The 27,432-nt window shown below is 39.0% G+C and overlaps 1 pseudogene; it reads left to right on the top strand.

Annotated features, from left to right (window-relative positions):
- LOC113047749 (thyrotropin-releasing hormone-degrading ectoenzyme-like) overlaps positions 1-27,432 on the top strand; it is a 147,103-nt pseudogene that overhangs the window by 75,833 nt on the left and 43,838 nt on the right.

The raw sequence follows: 27,432 nt of genomic DNA, 5'->3' as shown, positions 1-27,432 counted from the left end.
TAACTTGAGCTGGTGGAAAAGGGCCGGCATCTGATAAATCACATCTGGATCTTATCACTCCTGCCGACTGCCTGCAGAGAATTGATTAATGGACGACGGTTCAATCCAATTTCAATTTTATTTGTATAGTGCTTTTTACGATACAAATCATTGCAAAGCTACTTCACATAAAATATATGTTTCTATAATATTTTGTAGTAGCTAATCAGTGGTGTACATATGGTAGAAATGTATGGAAAAATCTATTAAAGACGTAATCAAAGAGACGACAAACATTATTAACATCAATAATTATGACAAAATCAAACTTATAGTACAATTTGGTAGTTCTGTATGTTGTTTTAGGGTTGGTCCTCTGAGGGGTTGGCATCATCTCTTCTCAGGTGTTCTGGATCCAGACTGAAGCTTATGTAAATCCTACTTACCTACTGACATGAGGTGGGATAACAGAGAAACAATTAGAGACATAACGTAATTAGCATAGCTGCTGTTCCAACCAAGTAAAATTAACCCAGCTTAGTAAATTGTTTAACCCAAGCTAAAGAATGATAATGTCCATTTGATCAGATATAACTGCAGTCCATGATAATGATATGCATTATTTGAATGCTTGGCCAAAGAGATTTAAACAGAGAGAGTGTGTCTAAACCGCGAACGTTGTCAGGAAGTCTATATCTGAGCAAAATGTAAAAAAAGATCTACCTCCTTTAGTGGAATTTTCTAGCCTAGGTCCTACCAAATGTCCAGAGTTTTGTGACCTTGGATGCAATGAATGATGCTGAAGTATTAGTCGCTGTCTACATTTGTTATTGTATTTCTGATGTTTTTCTATTTTATCAGTGAAGAAATTCATAAAGTCATTACTATTATACTGTGAGGGAATATTTAGATCAGATAGACATTAGACTCCATTTGCTATTGTATAAGTTTATCCTTTGGCTTTCCGCGTCTCAGGACCTACTCTCTCTCTCTCTCTATATACTGGCTCATTTTAATGTCAAATACTGTTGCAGTGGATTGTGAGTAGATTTGCCCCCACCAGCGATGAGGTTTATATGTCATAGTCACTCAATCTGGGTTAATTTCTCAAATCATTTCAGCCTCTCAAAATTAAATGCTGCTGCCACAGCCCTTCAAATGCAGTTATTCAGGCAATAACATGAGCCTGTTAGAGGTAGATACAGCTGATGTTGAGTTTTCTTATTTTCCACAGACTGGAGAGGTGACATTCTGCCCTCTGGGTATAAATTCGATGGAAGAGTGAGGCTTCAGTTCTTATATGTCACCAGTGCTTTAAGTGGCCCAAAAGAGGTGCCGGTACTCTATTATAGCATATATGTATATATATATATATATATATATATATATAGTGTTTTTTTATATATATAATTGTGTAGCGGAGTATTTTTTTGTACACAGTGCCGCGAACTGTCAATCACTCCTGTACACGTGCATCACTGTCCTCCTCGCAGCTGCAGCAACTTGCGCTCTCTTCATCAAGCTTTAAAACAAAAAGGGGATAAAAAGGTCGTATTGTCTTTGTGCATATAGATTATTTCGATAAATGAATATCTAAATTCGTGCCTAGTCGCCTACGGTATTTTTTTAGAACTTAGAAAAAAGATCCTGCATCCAATGAGCAGCCGGCGGGGGCTGGTTGCAGAACGACTCAACCTCCGCAGACAGTTTTTAATGTTTATCAGACAATAACTACTCAAGATTTTGCTTTAGTATCATTTCCGGGACAATTAGGGCCAGATTCAGGATTCGGGACAAAAGTTTCGATTTCGGGACTGTCCGGTATTTTTCGGGACATCTGGTCACCCTGCCTGAAAGAGCTACTGCATGTAGTACTCAGAATCTGAAGCCAGGAGAGCATATTAAGTGTTGTTCACTGTATTTGAATTTTTGTGCGCGTTTCACAAATTCTCTCCGGCCACGTTAAATTGTTACTGACAGCGACAAAAGCAACGCATGCGCTTCTCACTTGTAGAAGTCATGGGTGTGTGGGTGATGTAGTCTCTGCTCTCGGTGGGATGAATTAGGAAGCTTACACTGTGAAGGGCTCTCTGAAAAACGGCAGCACTGGCAAAGGATTAAAACCTCTATTAAAACAGATGTCCAAATGAGCGTACCGGTACGCTAAAAGCACGTTCTGGGCGCACGGAGAGGTGGCGGTATGCTCAAGAGCTATATTTGGAAGTGGCGGTACTGAGTACCGGTGCGTACCGGCCCACTTAAAGCACTGTATGTCACATATATCTCAAAACAGTTGCTTTAAAATAGGGTGACCATGCGTGACATTTTTCCAAGACACTCATTTCTATATATCCTAAAATTTCCAGATTAGCCTTAGTTTTCCCATTTTCATACATGCTGAAGGTAATGATCGAAAAGTAGCTTAACCAGTCAAGTCAAGTCACCTTTATTTATTTAGCGCTTTAAACAGTCCTGGTGGTCCTCTGAGAAAAGGTCTTTACATGGGATCTGTATCTGGGGCTCTAGTTGTCCTAGTCTCCGCTGTCTTTCAGGGATGTAGAGGTCCTTTCTTGGTGCTGATCCACCATCTGGTCTGGATACGTACTGGATCCGGGTGACTACGCTAATATTTGTCTGTTTCTCTCTTGTACCAAGGTCACTGTGGCCACCAGATCCAGTCTGTATCCAGATCAGAGGGTCACTGCAGTCACCCGGATCCAGTACATAACCAGAATAAGATAGAAACAGACAAATATTAGCGTAGATGCCATTCTTCTAATGATGTAGCAAGTACATAGGGTGTTATGGGAAGTGTTCCTGGTTCCGATTTACCTAATTAATGCAGCCTAAAAATCCTTTAACAACCATTCTTAACCTAACCACCTAAACCATTCAGGGCTTTATAAGTAATAAGCAATATTTTTTTAAATCTATACGATTTTACGAGCCAGTGCAGTGTGGGCTAATATGGTCATACTTCCTGGTTGTAGTAAGAACTCTTGCTGCTGCATTTTGGACTAGCTGTAGTTTGTATACTAAGCGTGCAGAACAACCACCCAGTAAATCATTACAATAATCTAACCTTGAGGCCATAAATGCATGGATCAACATTTCTGCATTTGACATTGAGAGCATAGGCCGTAATTTAGATATATTTTTGAGATGGAAAAATGCAGTTTTACAAATGCTAGAAACATGTCTTTCTAAGGAAAGATTGCGATCAAATAGCACACTTAGGTTCTAACTGATCACAAAGAATTGAAAGAGCAACCATCAAGTCTTAGACAGTGTTCTAGGTTATTACATGTAGAATTTTTAGGTCCTATAATTAACACCTCTGTTTTTTCAGAATTTAGCAGTTAGAAATTTTCGTCATCCAGTTTTTTATATCGACTATGCATTCCATTTGTTTTTCAAATTGGTGTGTTTCACCGGGCCACGAAGAAATATAGAGCTGAGTATCATCAGCATACCAGTGAAAGCTAACACCATGTTTCCCTGATGATATCTCCCAAGGGTAACATATAAAGCATGAAAAGTAGTGGTCCTAGTACTAAGCCCTGAGGTACTCCATACTGCACTTGTGCTCGATATGTACCAGTTACATGCATGCATTGTTCACCCTATTTAAAAGCATAGTTAGACATTAAATATGAGTTGCACATTAAATATGACTCACTTGTGTTGACTGGTGTTTTATTCTCTCCTATTTTATAAAAGATGGCATCTGTAAACACATGAAATGAAGGATTTCACACTTTGACTCTGAATACTGGCAAATAAATAAACTTTGTCAATCAAAACAGAGGAATTTTCTTTGTGAGATTTGAGCAGTTTGCAATTTTAGTTAATTTAGTTCCCCTTACGAAAGGAATATATTTCTTAAAATATATTGTGATATATTGTAATATATAATTTTACCTTTTTATTTTATAATATATTATATATTTGAATACATTTAATAATATACTGATGATATAAATATATATATATATATATATATATATATATATATATATATATATATATATATATTGCAAAATATACAAATAATTGCCGCTTTCAATATATTGGAAAAAATAAATATTAAATCCCATATATAAGAATATTTGCCTAATATATTACATGATATTACATGATCCAATATACTGCAATATATTTTTGTTTCATAAGGGTCAGCAGGAACTGAGATTCAAATTTGAACAGGATAAACAATCACATTTGTTTTGTTAGCTCAAAAATAGTGTGATGATGGCTCTGTCCCAAACCTAGTGAGCTGCCTTAAAATCTACTGTGACTAATATGAAAGACTGTATACATGCCACAAAGCCCACAAGAAATTTGATGTTCAAAGTTCATTCTAATAGAGTTTGATGTTAGCATGTTGCAAAGCTAAATACAAAATACTGCAATAAGCACAAAATATTTAAAACACTCAAATAACTGGTCAAATATTTATTTTGCAGTATTTAATAAAAATGTTTGTAATCAAAAAAAGTGTGCCAATTTAGTCCCAAGAAGTACTGAAATAGTTAACTTACAACTGTATTACTAGTATATTGATATTACTATACTTATAAAGTATACTTGTAGAATATACACATAATTAATAAAACAATCCTGAAACTATATAAAATGTCAGTGAAGGACATTTACACTTGAGTTTTTCAGGCATTTCCTGTAATACTAATACTGTAGTTTGGTTAAAGGTGTCATGCCAGTATGATTTTCAGTTGCATCGGGAACATATAACTGAAAGTCATTGAATATTTTTTCCTTTTCCAAATGGCCTTAATATGCTGCATTATAGAGGTACAGCACAAACTCTTCCCTGCACGACTTCCTCCAGCGTATCTGTTAATGAAGCAGGGCTACAGTATCCCTCTGTTTAGCTTCCGTCTCACAGACACTGCTGAAGACGTTATTGAGTGATGTTGAGTTTTAGTTCGTACCAATCATTGATGTTCTAGTGTTGTTGTGTGTCTGTAATCATTCCTCATGATTTCACTGCACTAATCCATTTCTCTGCAGCTTGTCTTTTTAAACACAATAAGTGATGTGATTTGACTCACTATCCTGGTTCACTGTCATTATAGTTAGAACATCTGACAAATCAAAAGAGGGCAGAAAAAGTCACTAAACCTATGGGAAGCCACTTGACGTGTGTCTAGCAGAAGGTTCCTCTGAGAGCAGAATACCAGCAGTCTCTCTCTCTATCAGTCCATATGTCTGATGATCGTCCCGTCAGGTGCTTTGAGAGCTGTTGTTATGATGTCATGTTCAGATGAAAGAGACTCAAGGTTTGTGTGCTGCAACAATGAGATCTATCGTTCAGTAGCACATCTGCTTGACATCCTCAGAGTCTGGAAAATATTCAGCCCATTTAGAACTGCATTGTTGCATCGTTTTCAGTCAGTACTCCTGTTTTGCACACTGTCATCTGCACACAATGGCAGGGTCCATACATTTCAGATGGGATGTTTCATAAATAAATCCTTATTTTTCTCTGTTCTGTTCATTTACCTTGTCCTTGGCAAGGCTCCTAGGTTTGAATGCTGTGAAACTGAAAAATGTGTTTTAATTGTGTAACTGTAGGTAATTGATTGTTTAGGCCACTATTAATCATAGTTCAGAAGCTCTTCCGGGTTCTCAATGTTCTGTGAAGCCTTTTGTGAACAATTTTTCTGTCGAACCAGAGTGCAACTGTTTATTAAAAGTGTTTATTTGTACTTTACTTCTAAAGAGCACATGCTATTTTTTTCTGTTGTATTGGATTTATGTTATAAAATGCTTTTGCCACTAGATGTAATATGCTTTTGTGTATATTGGATAAATAGGAGGGTGGATTGCTATATATTTATTTTCTTTAAATTGAATGCTTTGTCCAAAAAAAGTTAAAGGTTTAGGCAGAAACAATTTTCTTGTACAAAACAACAAAAGTTTGTTGTAATTTTTTGACATTGACCATGAACATTTTGTAATGGTCAATTTTTTTTATTATTATTATTCTGTTGATGATTGATTGTTCACCATTCATGTTTCTCTTCTAGTGGTTTTGGGATCTAGTCACACCTGTTTGGTGGGAGGACGTTTGGCTGAAGGAAGGATTTGGGCATTACTTCGGGTACATCAGGGGTGATTTCCTCTTCCCAAAGTGGAACATGGTGAGTTATTGCTCAGAAGAGCACTGTGATAAGTTCATTTAATTCAATGACAGACATCCCAACCTGCAAAAAGTCATTTCAGGGAGTTATCCCGAAGAACCACAACCCCCCCACCCCCCACCCCACCCAAAGGAAGGAAATACATCTCTGTTTCTAGATAGACATAACTGATTAATTTTGTTCGGGAGAAGAAATAAAAGCAAGCCCACACTGACTTTGATTGATTGGTTGATTTGCAGAAACAGGCCAATCAGGATGCTCTCTGTCTGACATGCGCTTCGCACACACGCACATTAGCACACACACGCAAGGTCTCTCGCTCCCTCTCCCTCGTGCGCGCTACACGGTTCGAAACACAGTATCTGTTTTGCATGCGCGCTTTTGCTCGCTCGGTCTAGATTCCGGGAGATTTTAACTAATTTGCGGGTCTCAGGGAGCCGCTTTCAATATCCGGGAGACTTGGGATGTCTGCAATGAATCATCCTTCACTCTAAACTTGATGTACATATACTCAAACACTATATAGAGATAGTTTTGTTGGTTTTCATGCTATTCAGATATGTGAATCCCTTAAAACAAGAGCAATCTTCAATGATTTTCACCTACACAAGATCTAAAGCATTTCTTCTTGTGCAAAGATTAAACTAAGCAGAAAACAACAATCCTTACACGGTTCATTTGAGTGCTATAGATACTTTGATTGCTCAATATTACCTGTTAAATGTTGATAAAACCAAGAAATGTCACATTTTACGGACATTTTCTTCCTTTTTATGTGTCATATTAAATAAAAAAACAGGATGCAATTTCAGTTGTTTCTGTAAAGGTATAAACTATATATATATATATATATATATATATATATATATATATATATATATATATATATATATATATATATATATATATATATATATATTTGTTTTTTTTTTTTTTTTTTTTTTTTTTTTTGGTTATTTTTTTTCTTTCTCTGTTTTGGGTCAAGACAACTGTCAGAATATAATTATATCACAGTATGCAGTCACTGCTACCTGGTCAGTGTCACTCAACATGACCAGTATCATCACTATATATAAAAAAGCTAATCTTGTTTGTTCCTGCCTAAGTCTTCCATACGATATCTCACAAAATGCATTCAGTATTCTCAACAGTTGATTATAGAAGTTTTTGTAAATGGCAGTTGGAATTTAAGTGCAGACAGAAACATATATACTTTTGAGCTGTGTTATCACATTTTTCCATTTCAGTCCTGCTTCACTGCCAGCGCAACCAGTACTTATGTCATCATATTTTGTTGTAATTAAATTTTGTGTATAAGTAGTCTTCTCCAGATGTTTAAACAAGGATAGCTTTGATATACAAGAGCTTCAGATAAATTGATGATGCACTTACCATTGCCAGTCATAGACTTTGCTAAACTTATTCAGATGTAAAAGACACTTATTGTCAAACCTCTGTGATAGTTGGAACAAAACTGCTAATGTAGCAACACAGAGCTAGAATTAGGGCTAAAGCTGCCATTGAAAAAACTCTTGAAATCGAGGCCAGCAGAGACACGCACAAACTAGAGTTGCAATGTAAAATGAGTCATCCACATTCATTTTCTACATCCAGATGGGTTCATGTGGACATAAGACGAAGGCATATCTTCAATTCGGAATGCCCAGCCGTCTCACAGGAGTCAATAGGTTCAGTGAATTTCTGAATAGCTGTTTAACGGCCTAGGATTATGAGGTTATTTTACCAGATCATGTGCGTCCAAACCATCATCTCATGATATTCCTGTATTATAGGATGACAAACAAATCCATGAGTGTTCCAGTATGAAGCCAGACACCTTCCATGGCTTCTCCAGTCACTATATCTGAACATTATTGTAGGGTATCAGAGCGAATCAGACAATTTAAGATCAATCAGATTGACTCTAAACTGCATGGAAGTCAGAGAGCTCCATGCACGGTAGGTCAATTCATTTTATTAGGAATTAAGTTACTAGGAAATAACACTTTAAATTAAGGCAACCTATAAGAACCAAAGGTAAACAAAATTTGAATGATGAAGCAACATACTGAAACAAATTAGAACAACAATTTCCAAGATGATCTAAATTAACCTCAATGTACTAAACTACACTGACTAATTTAACTAACTTAACCAACTGTACCTAAATAAACTGATGCCTGCACAAGTACAGTAACTGTCATGGAGGTGTTGTCTAGTTGTTTGTTGTGTTTGTCTGCTTCCTCTGCCTGTGTTTCTCCAGCACTCGCCGATGCCTTCACCTCAACACATTGGTGACCAAAGGGGGGATATGTAGGGCATCAAAGCGAATCAGACAATTTTAGATTTGATCAGACAATTTAAGATTCTATCAGATTAGTGTTGGAACAACCCAAAAAGCCAAATTCCACAATGGGGCCCAAGATAAGACAACAGGACGTTCGTAATTGAGTGAGCCTGACAAACTAGCAGCTTCAAAAAGTTTTGAACATCAACACAACAGATCACATTGATAATTTCAACTCAGGAAGGAGAATGTACATTTTTGGGCGAGAAACCCAAGATTAATGATTGAAGAGACAACATCATGATCATCACATGCAGGAAATCATTAGTAGAGACTTTGTTGAATGGTCTCCCCCCACCCAGGGCAAGAACCAGACTGAGATTCCTTATGAGACCTTTTAACCTTGTAAGGGAAACAGGTCAATTTAGCTCAAAGGGAATCGTTTAAGATTTTAAAGGGAATTTGAACAGAATCACTGTTTCACGGCTGATCACTGAGACGCCCTGCGATTCACTGAATGAGCCATTTAACATCAAATCTGCGCTGGATATTAATATCCAAACTATAGTGAAAACACTATAATTACCACATTAACAAGATCGGCAGTTTAAGACATTAACTTGTAAGCTGAAAACGCAAGATACTTCTCTTTTCAATATGAATAAGGCTTTATTAGATAAATCTAAGACATATAAACATATACGTAGCAGCAGGCGTGCAGGCCGAAGCACGCTTGAACAACGCTCAAAGAACACTAACAATGATGACTTAAAGCATGACTAAAAGCAGACTAAAAGCAAACGCTAAAAGCTAAAAAGCCAAATTTGATGATGTCTTGAGTATTTGAACTGGCCTTTTGGCCACACCTCAAATGTTGTCTTGACCAATTAGATATTGTCTTTGCTAGGGATATCATAAATCATATGTTATCTTATCAAGCATGTGGTCAGAATTTTCCCGCTCTTGCAGGGTATCATTTTGGACATGACACCTATAAAAAGAATATGATCAATTTGACGAATAACTGATGGTCAGAAACATTTCAAGCAACACATATATACTAAACATGAATATGAATCCTTATGAAAGCTATCCAATAGTTATTAAAAGACATACATAATAAGTGATTATAAACATGATACTCAAATGTGTGGGTTACATATAAATTAATATGGAGTTAAGCGATGGACTAATATTCATTTATAAGTCCTTTTGAGTTAATTTTGCTCCATCTATATCTATAAAAGATGGTTCCTGTTCCATTCTCTGACATAAGGATGTTCTGTGGAGACCAGAGGTTAAGCCCCCTTAGGAATTTCAATCTGGTTTTGCTAGGTGGGGGGAAGTCAATCTAAGGATTTTGTTTATTACTCTCATGGGTTAACATGTGATGGCCGGCATTGCATCTCAATTACTTGCCCCAAATTTGACAATCTCTTCTCCGAATTTAAATTGTCAATAATTGTTCTAATGGTGTTAATATTGAAAGCTGTTCTGTGAAAGATTTGGTTGGTTGGTTATCTTGCTTCTGACTTGTGGCATTAGGAATGAATTACAACATCCTGTTGCCTTTCTGAGGAATTCGGCTCGTGTTTCAATGCTCCTGATCGACTCTTTAATTTGTCTGGTTTGGGTCTGATATGCTACAACCTTTTTTCTTTACAAAGCACATCGTCACATTCACAGAACGACAGAGAAACTGCCTTTTACAGATGTAGATGCATTAAAATTAGCTCAAAAGTTCTTATAAATGAATATCAGTCTATTGCTTAACTCCATATCATGTAACCCACACATTTGACCACCATGTTATAATTACTCATAGTGTATATTTTTCATTGTGTATATATATTTTAATAACTACTGAATAGCTTTTATATTCATGTTTAGTATGTGTGTGTTTGAATCTTCTTGCTTGAAACGTTTCTTCCAATCAATTCTTTGTCACATGTATCATATTCTTGTTATAGAAATCATGTTCAAAATTATACTCTGCAATAGCTGGGACAATTTGGACCATGTTACTGATAAGATAACGTGAAGATTTATCTATTAGGAGAAGAAACACAGCAACACCCCGAGCAAAGACATTGTCTAATTGGTCAAGACACCATTTGAGATGTGTCAAACAGCCATGTTTAAATACTCAGGACACCATCAAGTTATGCTTTTAGTCATCGCTTTTAGTCATGCTTTTTGCCATTGCTTTTTGCCCGTGAATTCTTTGAGCGCCATTCCAGCTTGCTTCTGCTTGCAAGCACGTTGCTACTTTGCCACAATGAGAAGAAAAACCATCTAGTCTTGTTACTTCTATTCTTGTTTCTTGTGTTAATTTTGCCATAATTCTGTGTCTCCGAGTTCACCTTAAGTTTGTGACCACTTAAAAACATCAGTCAGCCCACAACTCTGCATCTTCAGCCAACGCCTAACCATTGGCTTTCCAAGACATCACTACTGAACTTCCAGCCAATCAGAAACCTTGGGAACCCCCCTTTTCTTCAAACAAGGGAACCCCTTACACAGGCAATGCAAGTACCTGCAGATTTTAACTGAACTGGTGCATTTAATATAAATTTTAACCTCACTGAGGAACTCGATGGGAGGGTTAATTAAGTGATTAATGGTTGTTCAGGTCTATGCGATTGCATATATTGCTGTACACTTGGGATTTCATATATTCACTCTTCTAAACTCATTCTTTCCTCACTTTATCTCTTTCTGCAACTTGTGTGAATGTGTGAATGCTAGTGTTCATGTGTTAGATTGTACTTATTAATTATCTAAAAAAGTATCTTGTGTTTTACTAGTTAATTTCTTAAACTGATGATCTTAGACTGATTAATAGTGTTTTACACTATATTTTGGATTTTAATATCCATTGCAGAGTTGACGTTACATGCTAGTTCATTGAATTCTGGCCGACTCAGTGATCAGCCGTTAAAACAATGATTCTGTACAAATTCCCTATTGAAACTTCCCATTTGAGCTAAATTAACTTAAAAATTACCCTTACATTATTAATTATTTATGGGAATTTCTGGAGTACAGTGTCACTTTTTCTTTCAGAAATATGCCAATATCCAATATCCCACAGTAACCATCCTACATTTCTTCTGAAGGAGTTTCTCTTCACTAGGATATGGATATCAGTATATGTTAAGTGTATTGATGACTGTCAATTTATTTATTGTAGCATATGCAGAATTATGATGCTAAATACAACACTTTTTGTCGTTATCTGCTCATTGTCTACATATCACTTAACAAAATCCACTTTCAGGTTTTGTTTGAGTGTAATGATGTTAGCGGTTAGCATAATGCTGTTCCAGTCCAGCTCCAATGGCCTGTTTAGTGGCCTTCGCTGACTGCGTGCAATTTTATCATCAGCTAGTGTAAAGATTATTGTGGGTTGTTGGTCATGACAGACCTGATGTTTGGTTTAGACTGGACATACAGTAGTGTAAACTAAGGGCAGTTTAAGGCAGTCTAAAGCTTTTTTTTTTTTTTTTTGCTAAACTTTTAACACCAACTGTTTTCTATTTTAAATGTCATTTTTTTACTCTATTGTTTAATTTTTACATGTTTCCTTTGAATAGGATAAATGAAATAAGCACCCTTTTTAATACATGTTTGTGCTTTCAGCTCATACATTCACATTCTCATTCATATTCACATAATGACCTTCCCATCTGTCTGCCCCAGTATTTCATACCTCTCTGATCCAAGCCACCTTGGTTATGGGGCATCAGCCAAGCAGAGAGACCATTTAGGGAACGTCATTTCAGGGAGCAATTGGTTTTTGATGGAAACACTTCAGTACACTGATAGGATGACTGTAAGCATTTCCCTACCAACATATGGATAAAATTGCATGTTTCAGTCTAAACCAAAACTGAAAACTCCAAAATGCACAGAGAAATGTTGGGAAAGGATTTGACACAAACCTGTAATAGGTCATTAAAACGGCCTATAGGTTCATTCACCTGCTCATTACTACTAGACTGTTGGTATTCCTACACTTTTTCACATCCATCATGCTAGAAATGCTTTCAGACTGGTTTGGACTGGTTGATCAGTGTGAAACTTCAGGTGCATTTACAGCAGATGATGAGGTGAGATGTTAATAAGCAGGATCTAAATGAAGTATAATTGTACATAAAAACCTTGTTGAGTGCACATACGGGCCAGATGGAAGCTCTTCTCATTTTATAGTGCACGTGACTTGCATAAAATCACCAGCTGTTCTCTTCCTGTCTCTTTTTCTGTATTCACATTCACTATAATGCTTTAAATTTGCATGTAGGCCTCATTTGCTAATCATTTTATTGAATATAACCTGCAGTTCAAAAATTTGGGATCAGTAAGATTTACTTAAAGGGATACTCCACCCTAGAATGAAAATTTTGTTGTTAATTACTTTCCCCCATGTAGTTCCAAACCCTTTAAAGGTTCATTCATCTTTGGAACACAATTTAAGATTTTTGGATTAAAACCGGTAGGCTTATGGCTGTTCCATAGACTGCCAAGTAAGTTGTACTGTCAAAGTCCAGAAAAGAATAAAAGAAATCATCAGAATAGTCCATCTGCCATCAGTAGTTCAACCGTAATGATATGAAGCAACAAGAATAATGTTTGCAAGCGAAGAAAACAAAAATAACAAGTTTATTAAAAAGTTCCTACTGTCAATAGTCTCTCTCTCTCCACATCACTCAAACTGCCCATGCTCTTATGTGTCAGCTCTACCACAAGGATGCACTGTTCCCTATCATAGGTCACTTCGATGCTGCGGTGACGTCACCACGTATGGGAACACCTCCGGTGTGACGAATGTCTGAAGCCCTATACCATCCCGCCAATCCTATTGGCCAAATGGCGCATAGCACCACCCTACGCATGCGCACGCATGATATACCTGGGTGCAGCGCGCCATTTCGCTCAGATTTCATTCCTTCAGGAATAGCGAATCATCTGTGCCCTATCATATCGCGTTCTCCAGCGATCTCTTCGAGCAGTGTTAACTCCTCTTCGCGGACGCGATGAGTTTTCGCAAATGCAAGGAGCCATGTACCAGGTACATCACGGCGGGGGACACTCATGACAGGTGCGTAGTATGTCTTGGTTTACATCACGCACAGGCGGCGCTTAGCGGCCTTTCTTCCTGTCCCCATTGTGATGGCCTGCGGCTCAGAGTAATGCGCTCTAGGGTGGAAGTATTCTCTAATGTCGCCCTCGAGTCTAACCCCCGTCAGGTCACCTCTGCGACTGCCGAGGCACCGCACGAGGCGAGGGCCTGGGGTGACACGTGCGACATGGACTTCGTGGACAGCGCAGCGCTGGAATATTCTCCACATCGCTCGCTCTCCCCTACCCTGCTGCAAAATAAAACTTATACTGAGCCTGTCGTCTTCTCTAATGAGGATTTACTTCCCACACCGGAGGCATGCGCCGCCATCTCCTTCGGTTGTGGACGCTATGACGACGATGTTTTATCCACCGCGGCCTCGGGGTCTGAGGACTTCGCGACCGACACTAGCCCTCTTCCTCCTAGCGGACAGGAGAGGCGTGTTTCCCCCTCCTACAGTGAGCTGTTGGATGTGGTTTCTCGTGCGGTGGGTAAATTGGGGCTAGACTGGGAGGTTGACAAGGCCGAGGCCCAACCTTCTTCTAAGCTGGACGACCGTTTTCTAACTAGTCGGACACCTACACAGCCCCGGAGGCCTTTACCTTTTTTCCCGGACCTCCACCAGGAGGTTTCGAGGTCCTGGAAACAGCCGTTTTCGGCGCGGATCACTAATGCTGCGGCCGCGGATTTCGCCACCGTTTCTGATATGGCGAACCATGGCTACACTATGATGCCCCCGGTGGAAGAGACTCTCGCCGAACACCTTGCGCCTAGTTCGGCCGCGGCATGGAAGTGTCGCCCCCTTCTTCCTTCGAAGGCGTGTCGAGTCACGTCTAGTTTGGTGGGTAAATCCTACATGGCGGCTGGTCAATCGGCTGCTTCACTCCACTCTATGGCGGTCCTTCAGGCCTACCAAGCGGAGTTATTGAAGGAATTGGATGAAGGTGAGGGCATCACACCGGAGGCAGTGAAAGAACTTCGCAGAGCTACGGATTTGGCGCTACGTGCTACCAAACATACCGCTCGTGCAGTGGGCCGTACTATGGCCGGTTTGATTTCGGTTGAGCGCCACCTCTGGCTTAATCTCACCGATATTAAGGAGAAGGATAAATCTTTCCTTATGGATGCCCCTGTCTCCAGGGATGGGTTGTTCGGTGAGGCTGTCACGTCAGTAGTGGAGAAGTTCAGGGCAGCGAAACAGCAATCAGCCGCTTTCCGCCAGCTGATTCCCCGCAGACCCAGGGAGGTTGAACGCCGGCAAGCGCCCGCGCGTTCTCGCTCAACCTCCTCTCACCGCCAGCGAGCAGCCTCTCGAGAGGAACCCACACCTATGGCGCCTCCTCGTAAGGATTGGGGCCCTAGGGTTTTTCCTCCGGCGCACCAGCGTCAACGTAAACGATTGAACCTGACCTCGACGGCTAAAGCCTCTCGTTCTCGGGTACCGAATAGCAGCTCCTGATCTTTTTGCTGCTTGCCAGGGACTGTGCCCTCCGCTAGAGAGCGCTGTCGGACCGCTTTCGCGCATCCTACACTCTCATTGCAGTCCCCATGCTCAAACATTGACTGTCTCGCCGCAAACATTGCCTCGAGCAACATTGGATCGAGCTGTAATGACAGACGCTCCCTCAGACACTCTGCGCAATCCTGCTTTCGGAGTTCGAGGGACGACTCAAGGACCCTACACAAACGGCCCGTTTATGACGGCTCGCGCAGCCGCCGCTTTTTCGCTAGCGGCAGAGCCCGATGTTCCATCTGTTGGCCTAATTCCTGCCGTGGACACTTTTCAGGATTATACTCAACGGAACGCAACGACTCTGGCGCATACGCTTCCCCGGTGCACGAACACCACAGGTTTTTCGTGTCCGGTCGTTTTAACGCGTATGACAGCGTTGCAGGGAGCGGAAGTTTTGAAACCGCTAATATTGTTTCGGGCCGCGTGGGAACGCTTGCCCGGCATTTCTCAATGGGTGTTACGCACGGTTTGTCACGGATACACCATTCAGTTTCGGAAAGGCCCGCCTCCTTTCCGCGGAATTCTTTCCACTACGGTGAAGTCTACGGAAATGGCGGTGCTGCGACAGGAAATGTCAGCTCTGCTGAGCAAAGGGGCTATAGAAGAAGTACACCCCTCTCAGATGGAGACAGGTTTTTACAGCCATTATTTCGTGGTACCGAAAAAAGACGGCGGATTACGGCCTATTCTGGATTTACGCCGTCTGAATCTTGCACTCAGACCGAGCAAATTCAAGATGTTGACGGTGAAATCTATTCTGTCTCAGATCCGACCAAACGATTGGTTTATTACGATCGATCTGAAGGATGCGTATTTCCATATTCAGATCTTCAAGAGACACAGGAAGTTCCTCAGATTCGCTTTAGAGGGCAAAGCGTATCAGTACCGCATTCTTCCCTTTGGCTTGGCTTTAGCGCCCCTAGTTTCTCAAAATGCATGGACGCAGCTCTGGCCCCGTTGCGGCTCCAGGGCGTTCGTGTGTTGAATTATTTAGACGACTGGCTGGTGCTAGCGCAATCGCGGACTCAAGCGAGATCTTGTGCTGAATCATTTAAACAGCCTGGGCTTACGAACAAATTTCAAGAAAAAGTGTTTTAACTCCCTCTCAACGGATAACTTTTCTGGGAATAGATCTGGACTCTCGCGCGATGACAGCGAAGCTTTCTCTCCCGCGTGCTCAGTCGATTGCGTCATGCGTGCGGCACTTCAAAGCGGGTCGCACGGTGACCGTGAGATTGTGCCTCAGGCTCTTGGGTCTAATGGCAGCAGCATCCCCCGTGATTCGTCTGGGATTGCTTCAAATGAGCCCCTTTCAGTGGTGGACAAAAAGGCGGAATATTTCACCCCGTTGTCTCCCGCATCGCACGATTTCGGTGACACGGCGGTGTGTGATGTCGCTAAAATTTTGGATGTCAACCGAATTTCTCCTGTCAGGAGTTCGACTGGGAATGTATGCTTTCCGAGAGACTGTCACGACGGACGCGTCTTTGACTGGTTGGGGAGCTGTGTGTCGAGGGCGACCAGCCCACGGAGTATGGACAGCGGCTCAGCGCGGCTGGCACATAAACAGACTGGAATTACTGGCAGTTTTTCTGGCTCTCCAGTATTTCACGGATCTGCTGATCGGCCGTCATGTGCTGCTCAGATCAGACAACACAGCGGTTGTGTCTTATCTGAACCATCAAGGAGGATTGCACTCTCGCCCCCTGTGCAGGCTGGCGAGGCATGTTCTTCTGTGGTCTCGGGACAAATTTCTGTCGATTCGGGCCATTCATGTCCCCGGACGATTGAATTTCGGAGCGGACTTGCTATCCAGACAGACTCTGGAACAGGGAGAATGGCGATTACACCCCCAGATGGTGGATCTTTTATGGCGGATATTCGGCAAAGCGAAAGTGGATTTATTCGCGTCGAGCATGACTACGCATTGCCCGCTATGGTTCTCCCTACGCTCCCCATCGCCCCTGGGCGTGGATGCGTTAGCTCACAGCTGGCCCAGGACCAGTCTGTATGCTTTTCCTCCGATTCGTTTGATCCCAGCGGTATTATGCAGAATACGGCGGGACAGAGTGGAACAGCTGCTGCTGGTGGCTCCGCGATGGCACACGCAGCCGTGGTTTGCGGATCTGATCAGTCTGCTAGCGGGCTCTCCGTGGGAGATTCCCCTCAGACAGGATTTATTATCACAAGCACAGGGGCTGATTTGGCACCCGAGGCCAGATCTGTGGAAACTGTGGGCGTGGCCATTGAGCGGAGTGCATTAGTAGGTCCCGGTCTTTCTGTTGAAACCACTGAGACTATATTGAATTCTAGAGCAGCTTCTACGAGACGCTTGTATGCTTTCAAGTGGAGACTGTTTACAGCCTGGTGTGGCAATCATAATGTGGATCCAGTTTACTGCCCAGTGGCTTCAGTGCTGGAGTTCCTCCAGGAGCGTTTTTCGGATGGCGTTACACCAGCCACTTTAAAGGTTTACGTGGCAGCCATTTCAGCTTACCACGAATACATAGGCAGTGCCTCTGTGGGGCGTCATCCATTAGTTTCTCGTTTCATACAGGGTGCGCGACGGCTGAGGCCTTTCCGCCCTGTGCGAGTTCCTTCATGGGATTTATCCATTGTGTTGCTAGGTTTATCAGGGCATCCGTTTGAGCCCTTGGAGACCGTATCGGATAAATTCCTGACACTGAAGACACTTCTTCTCATGGCTTTATCCTCCCTCAAGAGAGTTGGGGATTTACAGGCTCTTTCTGTTTCACCCTCATGCATGGAATTTGCACCAGGCTCTGTGAAGGTGCTGCTGCGGCCCAGGCCTAACTATGTTCCTAAGGTCGCATCTAACCCCTTTCGCTTTCAGCAAGTGGTTCTGGAAGCTTTTTCACCTGCTGAGGCTGGGTCAGGAGATCTAAGTCTTTGCCCTGTGAGAGCTTTAAAGACTTATGTGGATCGTACAGCCCCTTGGCGTGAATCTGACCAGCTGTTTGTCTGCTTTGGACATAAAAGTAAGGGCCATGCGGTTACAAAGCAGCGCATGTCCCATTGGCTGGTGGAGGCAATTTCTTTGGCCTATGAGGCGCGCGGACTCGCTTCGCCCTTAGGAATTAAGGCTCATTCCACTCGAGCTGTAGCTTCTTCTCAAGCTTTTCTCAGTGGCTCTTCTATGGATGATATCTGTGCTGCGGCAGGATGGTCCTCACCAAGCACTTTTATCAAGTCCTACAGTCTGGATGTGAGGATGGCCCCTGGCTCCCGGGTTCTCTCCGCTTGAGCAGATGCTTCCTCGGATCTCAGTTATCAGGTACGTCAGGCGTTTTGGTATATCGTTCCCATACGTGGTGACGTCACCGCAGCATCGAAGTGACCTATGATAGGGAACATCTCGGTTACGTATGTAACCTTGGTTCCCTGAATAGGGAACGAGATGCTGCGGTTCTGGCCGTTCCGTACCTTGATAATTCTTCATCTTCAGTCATGAAATCTGAGCGAAATGGCGCGCTGCACCCAGGTATATCATGCGTGCGCATGCGTAGGGTGGTGCTATGCGCCATTTGGCCAATAGGATTGGCGGGATGGTATAGGGCTTCAGACATTCGTCACACCAGAGGTGTTCCCATACGTGGTGACGTCACCGCAGCATCTCGTTCCCTATTCAGGGAACCAAGGTTACATACGTAACCGAGATGTTTTCTTTCAAATCAAAGCATAAATACACCTAGAAACAGCGCATCCTTGTGGCGTGGCTGACACAGAAGAACATAGGAAGTTTGAGTGATGTGAAGAGACACAGAGAGGAGACTGTTTACAAAAGAATTGTTGAATAAAGTCGTCATTTTTGTAAAACTAATGGCAGATGGACTATTCTGCCAATGCTTTTCATACTTTTCTGGACTTTGACTGTGTAACTTACTTGGCAGTCTATGGGACAGTCACAACCCTCCCTCATTTTTTTTTACATTTTCTAGGATTCTCAACACCATTTATGCAAAACAGAAATTTTTTGAAATTCGGGCTCAGTATTTTTTTTCTTTCTTTTTTTGAAAGAAATTAATATTTTTATTCAGAAAGGATATGTTTAAATGATAATATATATATATATATATATATATATATATATATATATATATATATATATATATATATATATATATATATATATAGTAAAATCTTATATTGTTAGAAAAGATTTCTATTTTGAACAAACACTGGCAAAAGTATCATGGGTTCCAAAAAAAAAAAAAAAAAAAAAAAAAAAAAAAGTTAAGCAGCACAGTTGTTTATAATAAATAAGATCTTAGAACGATTTCTGAAGGAAGTTATGGCTCTGAAGACTGGAGAAATGGTTGGAGCAATAGCTGATGAAAATTCAGCTTTGCAACACAGGAATAAATTACATTTTAAAGTATTAAAATAGAAAACAGTTACTTTAATAATAACAATATTTGCAGAAAAAAAATGCAGCCTCGGTGAGCATAAGAAACTTTAAAAAAAAAGCATAAAAAATCTTACTGATCTCAAAGTTTTGAATGGAAGTGTATGTACTTTCAACTTTGAGACTCATATTAATCTGAATAATAAAGTAACTGCCCATCAGAAAAATACTTAAATCAGCTGTCACACAGTGTTCTCTTTTACAAGTACACTTAAGTGATGATATAAATAGCTTGAGAAATTAGGACACTGATTTCAAGAAATGTTACTTTCTCCAAGATCTTCTCTCTGAAGTTAAAATATGAGGGATAAATTATTGCTGCAGTACATGTTTCAGTTTTTTTAGTTTTTTCCTCTGATGCAATTCAAATGTAACAAAAATGTATTGTATTGTATTGCCTTGAATGAAATCAATTATTTCAATGAATTCTGACAGACGACTTTACAAATATGGCAAAAAGACACCCAACATCCACACATTAAACTTTGTTTGCAACTCAGCTAAATATTCAACTGATTTGTATGACTTCTCACATTTATGTGGGTCTGTTTTTTTATTTTATTTATTTTTTTATTTTTTTATTTTTTTATCTCGTGTAATTTCATTAATCAGCACTTAGAAGAACATCAGAATATGAAATTATGATTGTGCTTTTACCTCATTACCAGTAACCAGGATTCACTGCATTGAAAACCCTAATAATTTGACTTAACTGATTGAGTAAACTAATTTCCTCAAATTAATTGAGTATTGGGTGTTCTAAAACTTATAAGTTTAAGTTCAATTAACTTAACGTTCCTGTACACGCCTCTTAAATTTTTAACTTTGTTATTTACACAGTAGCTTACTTAGGATTTTGAGTTATGGGCCCAAAACGTAATAGTCACAATTACTTTAATATTTAAGATAACATTTGGGTTTAGAGTGAATAGAAGATGCCTTATTATATTGACATGAAATTATAAATGTTTTGATGAACATTTTGTTTCTTGATTTATTTCCGTATGTTGTTTGTTTGTGCTCATATCCCTTGATTAAAATATCCTGCTCTGTTGGATTAATGTCTTCTACGGGATTCTTAAGCAAAGCTGGCAAAAGCTTTAATGGGCAAGAATTGTTCATTATGACGGAAATGAAAGGTGCAATAAAACATTTAGAGTATCAAACCCAGACGTGTTCATAGCAGCCGAGAGTGTGCTGGCATTTATTAAATACATATGAAAAATAATAATATATTGCATTTGAGTGTTTACATTATTCACCAAGGCTATTCAAAGAAAAAAACATGGCAAGACCATTACTATTTTATCTTATTTAATTGCGTCGTGTTTTTTTTTCATCGTATTATTTTTAACAAACACTACAGTAGCTCATGTAGCAGCAGCGTGTCTCTCATGAGTGAGTCTTGTTGGCTCTTGTGTGTTGGCAGTGAATGTTCATCACATCAGTGGATTGGGGGAAGCTGCTGCAGATATAAAGGTTTTAGATGTGAGAAATATAAGCTGAATTTTCCCATAACCACTTTCTAATTTCATTTATAGAGCAGTACAAAGTGATTTTTACTTCTGAAAATAAAACCGAGGCTTTTATGTGACACGTTCATGTGTTTGACATTGTAAAACAAAGTCTCTCTCTGTCTGTCATCCACAGGAGAAGCAGAGGTTTCTGACTGATGTTCTTCATGAGGTGATGTTACTGGACGGTTTGGCCAGTTCTCATCCGATCTCTCAGGAAGTGTTTGAAGCCACAGACATCGACAGAGTGTTTGACTGGATCGCGTATAAGAAGGTGAAAGAAGCTCATCAGCTGCTACAGGAGATGTGTATAGACCTTTGCTCTTGAGCAGAGCTGAATGAACTGGTTTATACTCAATATTGAACATAAATGAATTTCAATTAAATTCCACATTTCACTTCTATTTAATATGAGCAGCCAGCAGAAGATAAACAATGACTTTGTGAAAGAGCATTATTGTTTGTGTAAATCATTCATTTATTCATGTCAGGACTTCACTTCACTTCACCTCTAAACTTTATCTTTTATTAAGTCCAGTAAACAACTCTGTTTCTCCCAGCTAAAGACTTCTCAGTTTATCCTTGAATTGTAAATGGAGTTGTGTTGTTATAAGCCTCTTCACATACACTCAAAAAAATGTACTTTCACCTTTGCTAATTTTACTTAATCCGTTCATGTTATGATTACTTAAAAAAAATTATTTAACAATGTGAACTTGATTTAATCTAGTTCATTCAACAAAAAAGTGTGTATTGTCAGCTTTACTTAAAAATTATTTGTTCAGCCAACATAACATTTTTGCGTAAAGGTAACATATTAGTGAAACCAACACAGACTTGCATCTCATTGGCTGAGGATTTCTGCAGTGTATTATGGGTAATTGTTATTCTGTCACCCTCTTGGAGAAGTGTAGCACCACTGGATAGGTAGATGAGTAATACAATTTATAGCAATTAAGTTGTTCTAATAAGTTTTAGAACAAAACAAACAAAGAAATATACGGTTTGAAATGTTGCTTTGTAATTTAAATATGTTTGTGATATGCTTGATAAGCTGTAATTATAGAAAGGTTCGAAAGAAAAGTAATTTTAATCAGCTGCTCATGATCCTAATGCAAGGTGGTGGCATTCCTAAAATGGCATTATTCAAATTTTATGTCATCATTATTTAACATTTTCAGGTACAATTAACTCATTTGTTGTTTGTTGACTCTATTAAGGGTTGTTAAGTTTACTTAAACTTATTTTGTAAAATTAACTTAATTATTAAAAACATTGTCCAAAACATTGCAGATTAGTTGGGCTGACACTATTAAATTAAGCTTTGCCCAACCATAGTAAATAAGTTGAATCAACCTTAATAAATTAAGTTGACCCAATGTAAGTACATTACATTGGAGTAACAGAATTGCATAATGCTGAAATAAAGCAAATTAATCATGTGGAAATCCTTTCCATGATTTTTTTATGTTCGTTCAAAGAGTTATTTTTTTGAGTGTACACAAGAAAAACAGTTTAATTAAAAGCTTTGTTGAGGACTGAAACTGTAACACTGACAGATTGTAAGACTTCGTGTCCTCTGAGGACTTTAGTGGCACAATAAACATTTCATCTCAGACCAGACGGCATCTAATTACCTCTTTCTCACTGGAACACACTTTAAATAACTCCTGCACCCAAATATATCCTCTCAAAGCCATTAAAAGCACAAAGAGAAGTTCATAAAAAATGTTGTCCTCTATCAGGGTTCAAACGCAGATAAAATCTTCCATTCACTGAAGATTTGAGTTTCTGCTTCAACTCTCTTTCCAACTGTCAATCAGCAAAAAGCCGAATTCTGATTGGCTTTCGCTGTACCTCAAGCCCCTCCCTCTGTTCCCTGCAGGATCTGTGGTGTCATGAACTCTGTCAGTGATCCCGACACCCAGCTGTCCCTCATCACTTCTTCCTCAGACTCTAAGGACTTTGATATCCCACAACACATCCCATAATGCTCAGTGCTAACAGGAAGAGACACTCATCACACAGACTGTGGAGGATGGGATGCGGAGAGATGGGAATTAGATGCTGTCAAATGAGCATGTCAAAGTCACTCAAAGTCAAAAAGATACCCATTTATGAAACTGCAGAAAACAGCAGGATGAGTTTCATGGAGTCCTTGTTTAGACTATATATATATATATATATATATATATATATATATATATATATATATATATATATACAAACACATTCAAATAAAATAAATTTTAGATGAGGAATATAAAATTATTTAAATTATAGTAAAACTGAAATAGAAAAATTAAAGCTTAACAGAAATACTAATACAACTAAAAAAAATATGATATACAAAATATTAATAAATACTATGATAACATATAAATAACACTGCATAAATTCAGTTTAACTGAAACAATGAAACAAAGACATCAGGAAGGGGCCTTGCTATGCTATTTAAATAGTAATATTACATCAGTCGCATTTAATAAACTTCCATTGCAAGCGGTTTACTATAATTTCATTCTATGTATATTTTGCGAATAGATTTGTGTGTAGAGCAGGTGAAACTGAGCAGCTTTTATTGAATGTGTGTTTTTCTGGTGCGTCTGCAGGGAGCCGCTCTGATCCGGATGTTGGCTAACGTCATGGGACAGCCGCTATTCCAGAGAGGCCTCAATGTAAGTCAACAGGTTTCTTTCATCTTTTCTCTTTGTGGTCACAGATGACTTCACACGCATGTACGTATTACTTTGAATGTGTTATGAATATGTTTATAAGACTCTATTTGTGAATTACACATTTTGCATATGTGCAGCTTTAACAGAAATTGTGGCATAATATCTAAAATTTAGTTATTTTTTTTCAAAACTTCAATTCTTGTTAAATCCTTTGAATTATACACACACACACACACACTTGAATATCTCAGCAAATGTTCAGTTCTCAAGCCCCCTCAGGCTGTTCTGAGTGTCTCGTATGTTTTTGCTACGAGCGTTTGGGAGATTATGCATCCGTGTTAGTTTACACGTGTTTCTTATCTTTAGAGCTACAACAGCTTGTTGTCTCGTCGCGTGCTGCCATCACGCTTGAGGTGAAACAATCAGACAAGTGATTGAACATGTTCATGTCAGAAATGAATTCCATATCTGAAACATTCACAATCAGGAGTTTCAGAATCATTCTCTGTGTTAAACCAGTGAACAGAAACACATCCACTGCATTAAAGCACATATATATGTCTGACATTATGTAGACGTGTTGGTGTCAGTAGGTGAACAGCGTGAGGCTTTTATTTTGCTGTTTGTTTATAGTCACATGGTCGTCTGCTCCAGCTGAAGTGCTTTTAAGATCCCTGAATCTCTTCCTGTGTCCGTCTAGCAATCAGACCTCCTCTGGAGTGAACAGCAGATCTCTTCATGTATTATTAGAGAGTATTAATCATTTTGTGGACACCATATGGCTGCTACATGAAACTACATCCTGTAATGTGGTTAAAGGATCTGGGCAGTGAATAAACAGGCTGCAGTTTTGAATCCAGCGAGAGTCAGTCTGTAAATGAATAAATGTAAATGAGTTAAAGGTACAAATCGCTCCTTTTTTAACATGTGAGTTCACACAGTTTCAGAGCTGTGACACAGATCCACGTAAATCACCTTTCAAAACTCATTTCACTTCTGTATGCCCGAGATGCTGTCAATGATCAGACAGTGATCAGAGCTGTTTTCTGGGTTATTTTTTGTTGTTGTGGTTCAGTGTTGCTGGAAGAGCAATCAGGTCATGTTTTCTGCAGAGCAACACATTTAATGCTTCATTTACAGATGCAACATCTGTGCATACAATCTTTATATCATAGCACCAATACATGTCAGAATAGTATACTGATGTGTCTAATGCATGTGTCTGTCCATTTATCTTAAACTGGTTAAAACTGTACAGTAGAGTGTGTGTGTGTGTGTGTGTGTATATATATATATATATATATATATATATATATATATATATATATATATATATATATATATACTATAATAAACCTTTGGTATTATTAACAACATCACTTTTTAATGCAACAGCAAGGAAACATTTCAATAAATTCTGTCTCAATCTTAGTTATATTTTTATATGTTTTAAAAATATATTTTTTAAAGGTTTATGTTTATATTTTATGCACAGTATATTTGATCTTTTATGAAAATAATACAGAACACAATAAAATGTCACAAATAAAACACAATAAATACAATAATTTCTGAATAGTGTGTAGAAAGCAGAAAGAAACATAACATTATTAAATAATAAAATTTTAACATGTTAATTCAGTAATTTATTTTCTTTTAACTTATTATTGTTAAAAAACTATTACATTTTACAATGTTGTTGTTGTTGTTTTGTTATGTACTTACTTTTTTTTTGTTGTATTAACTGATACAATTTTCCATTATTACTATTTGTATTATTATTTTCTTTAAGATTCTTGTATTAATCAGGTGAATCAGTTTTATTTATTTATGTTTTCTTTTCTCTTTTTTCCCCTTGCATTACATCATAGTTTTCATAGGAGAAACAACCTTACATCTGCCTGTGATCCAGCTCTCCGCTCTTATCTGCTGTCTATCTTTCTCTGTTCACTGAAGCTCATTTCATTCTCTCTGTGTGTCTTTTGCTCTGTGTGGCTTCTCTTCTCCTCCTCGTGTCTTTGTAAAACTGAAGCAGCAAACAGTCCTGAATGCTGAACAGTTCAGAAGCAGCAGTCAGACTTTAGTCTCGCCCGGACCACCATTAACCATCTCTCTCTCCCTCTCTCTCTCTCTCTCTCTCTCTCTGTCTGTAAGAACGAGGGCGTCTTCACTGGTGGATGAGCAGGTGGATGAATGTCTCTTATAAAAGAATAGAGGGAGTCATAAATGAAGTCTAGGGCTCATAGAGCTGACCGGAGTGATGAAGCACTCCCTTCTCATTTACACACACTGCTCATCGCTTTTAAAAACACTTTCTGATGGATCATATTATGGAATCTAGGAAATATTCATTCTGGCTGGAAATGTGCAAAGCTTGACCTATGAATAGCAGAGGACAAGTGTGCTCCTGCCCTGAAAAAAATACAATTCAGTGTGTTACAGTTCATCTTCATCCTCTGTGTGATTTGGATCCAGGGGAAGCTCCTTCCCATGATTGGGTGCTTCATAGTCTTGTTTGTCTGCTCTCAGCGGGCTCCTGACTTGGAGAATGGCAGTCTATGAGATTCCCTGTGGATGTTGTGGGCTAATAATTCGTTTTAATCAGGGATGAAATAGCCAGATACTTAATTCAATTTCCCAACATTCTGGAAACAGAGAAGACCCATTTCCCCATCTTCCTCTTTTTCTCACAGCAGACTCATTCTTACTCTTTTCTGTCTCTCTCATGGGAACTCTGAATATCTCTGTCTGTCTCTGTGTGATTGATGGGGAGAATAGGTAAACAATGCACCTCACCAAACAATTTAGCTTCATTGTCTCAAAATTACTTTCATATGCAAGAGAATTGTCAACATATTTCTTCTTGAATTACTTTTAAAGGTACACTTTCAGTTGGATGAATAATGAATTATTTATGATCTCCTTTGTTGTGATGAAGGCTTTTGCAGAAAACTTGTGTTTAAGCTCCGGGGGATTTACCTATCGAAAGTGATCAATCTTTTGTCTCCCTTTGTAAGTAATTTGGCTTTGCAAAATCAGAAATTAAAGCCAGATGTGCTTATAATATCTGATGAAAGAACATTCAGAATATAATTCTGTCCTGAAGAGTGTCAGAGGAGTAACTAGCCATTGCTAATTAGAGTAAATTAATGACATACTCAACCATCCCCCTGGAATATGTTGAGTTATGAAATAGACAGATTTTCACCCTTCAACATCAAGGCTTTTCCAAAAGGCAGATAGCAGCTGGCTGCTAAAATAATGTATTTTGACTAAAAACAGCCCCAGGATGCATTGAAACATTGAAAAAGAGTTATAAAAAGATTTTAATTTTAATTAAACATTGTCTCTAAATTAAAACGTATCTATGCTATGTATTATTTTTATATTACAGCATCAAATTAAATATGCTAACACCAGTCTCTATTGTAAATGACTGACAATTAATTAGAGAATTAGAGAAACACTATACAAACACCATGTGAAACATCTTAAAGCAATCATATTAGGTTCACTTTAGATAAAGATGCTGACTTTCGTAGATGTTTTCAGTATACAGAGAGTAGACAGCGGTTAAAACTTATGATTTTGCTGTCTATGTGTGTCTCTCTGTAAGAGCTTGTGGTTACTAAACAGTGGTGAGTAGTAACTAAATTAAAATACACACATTTTGGCCAAGCAGACTGGAAAATGATAACACTAACATAAAATGGATGGGTCCTTGCGGTCCTTGGTCCCTCACAGCTATG

The sequence above is a fragment of the Carassius auratus genome, chromosome 29 (genome assembly GCF_003368295.1).
Source record: "Carassius auratus strain Wakin chromosome 29, ASM336829v1, whole genome shotgun sequence".
In the NCBI taxonomy this organism is placed as follows: domain Eukaryota; kingdom Metazoa; phylum Chordata; class Actinopteri; order Cypriniformes; family Cyprinidae; genus Carassius; species Carassius auratus.
This window is presented reverse-complemented; position numbering and strand designations above follow the sequence as displayed.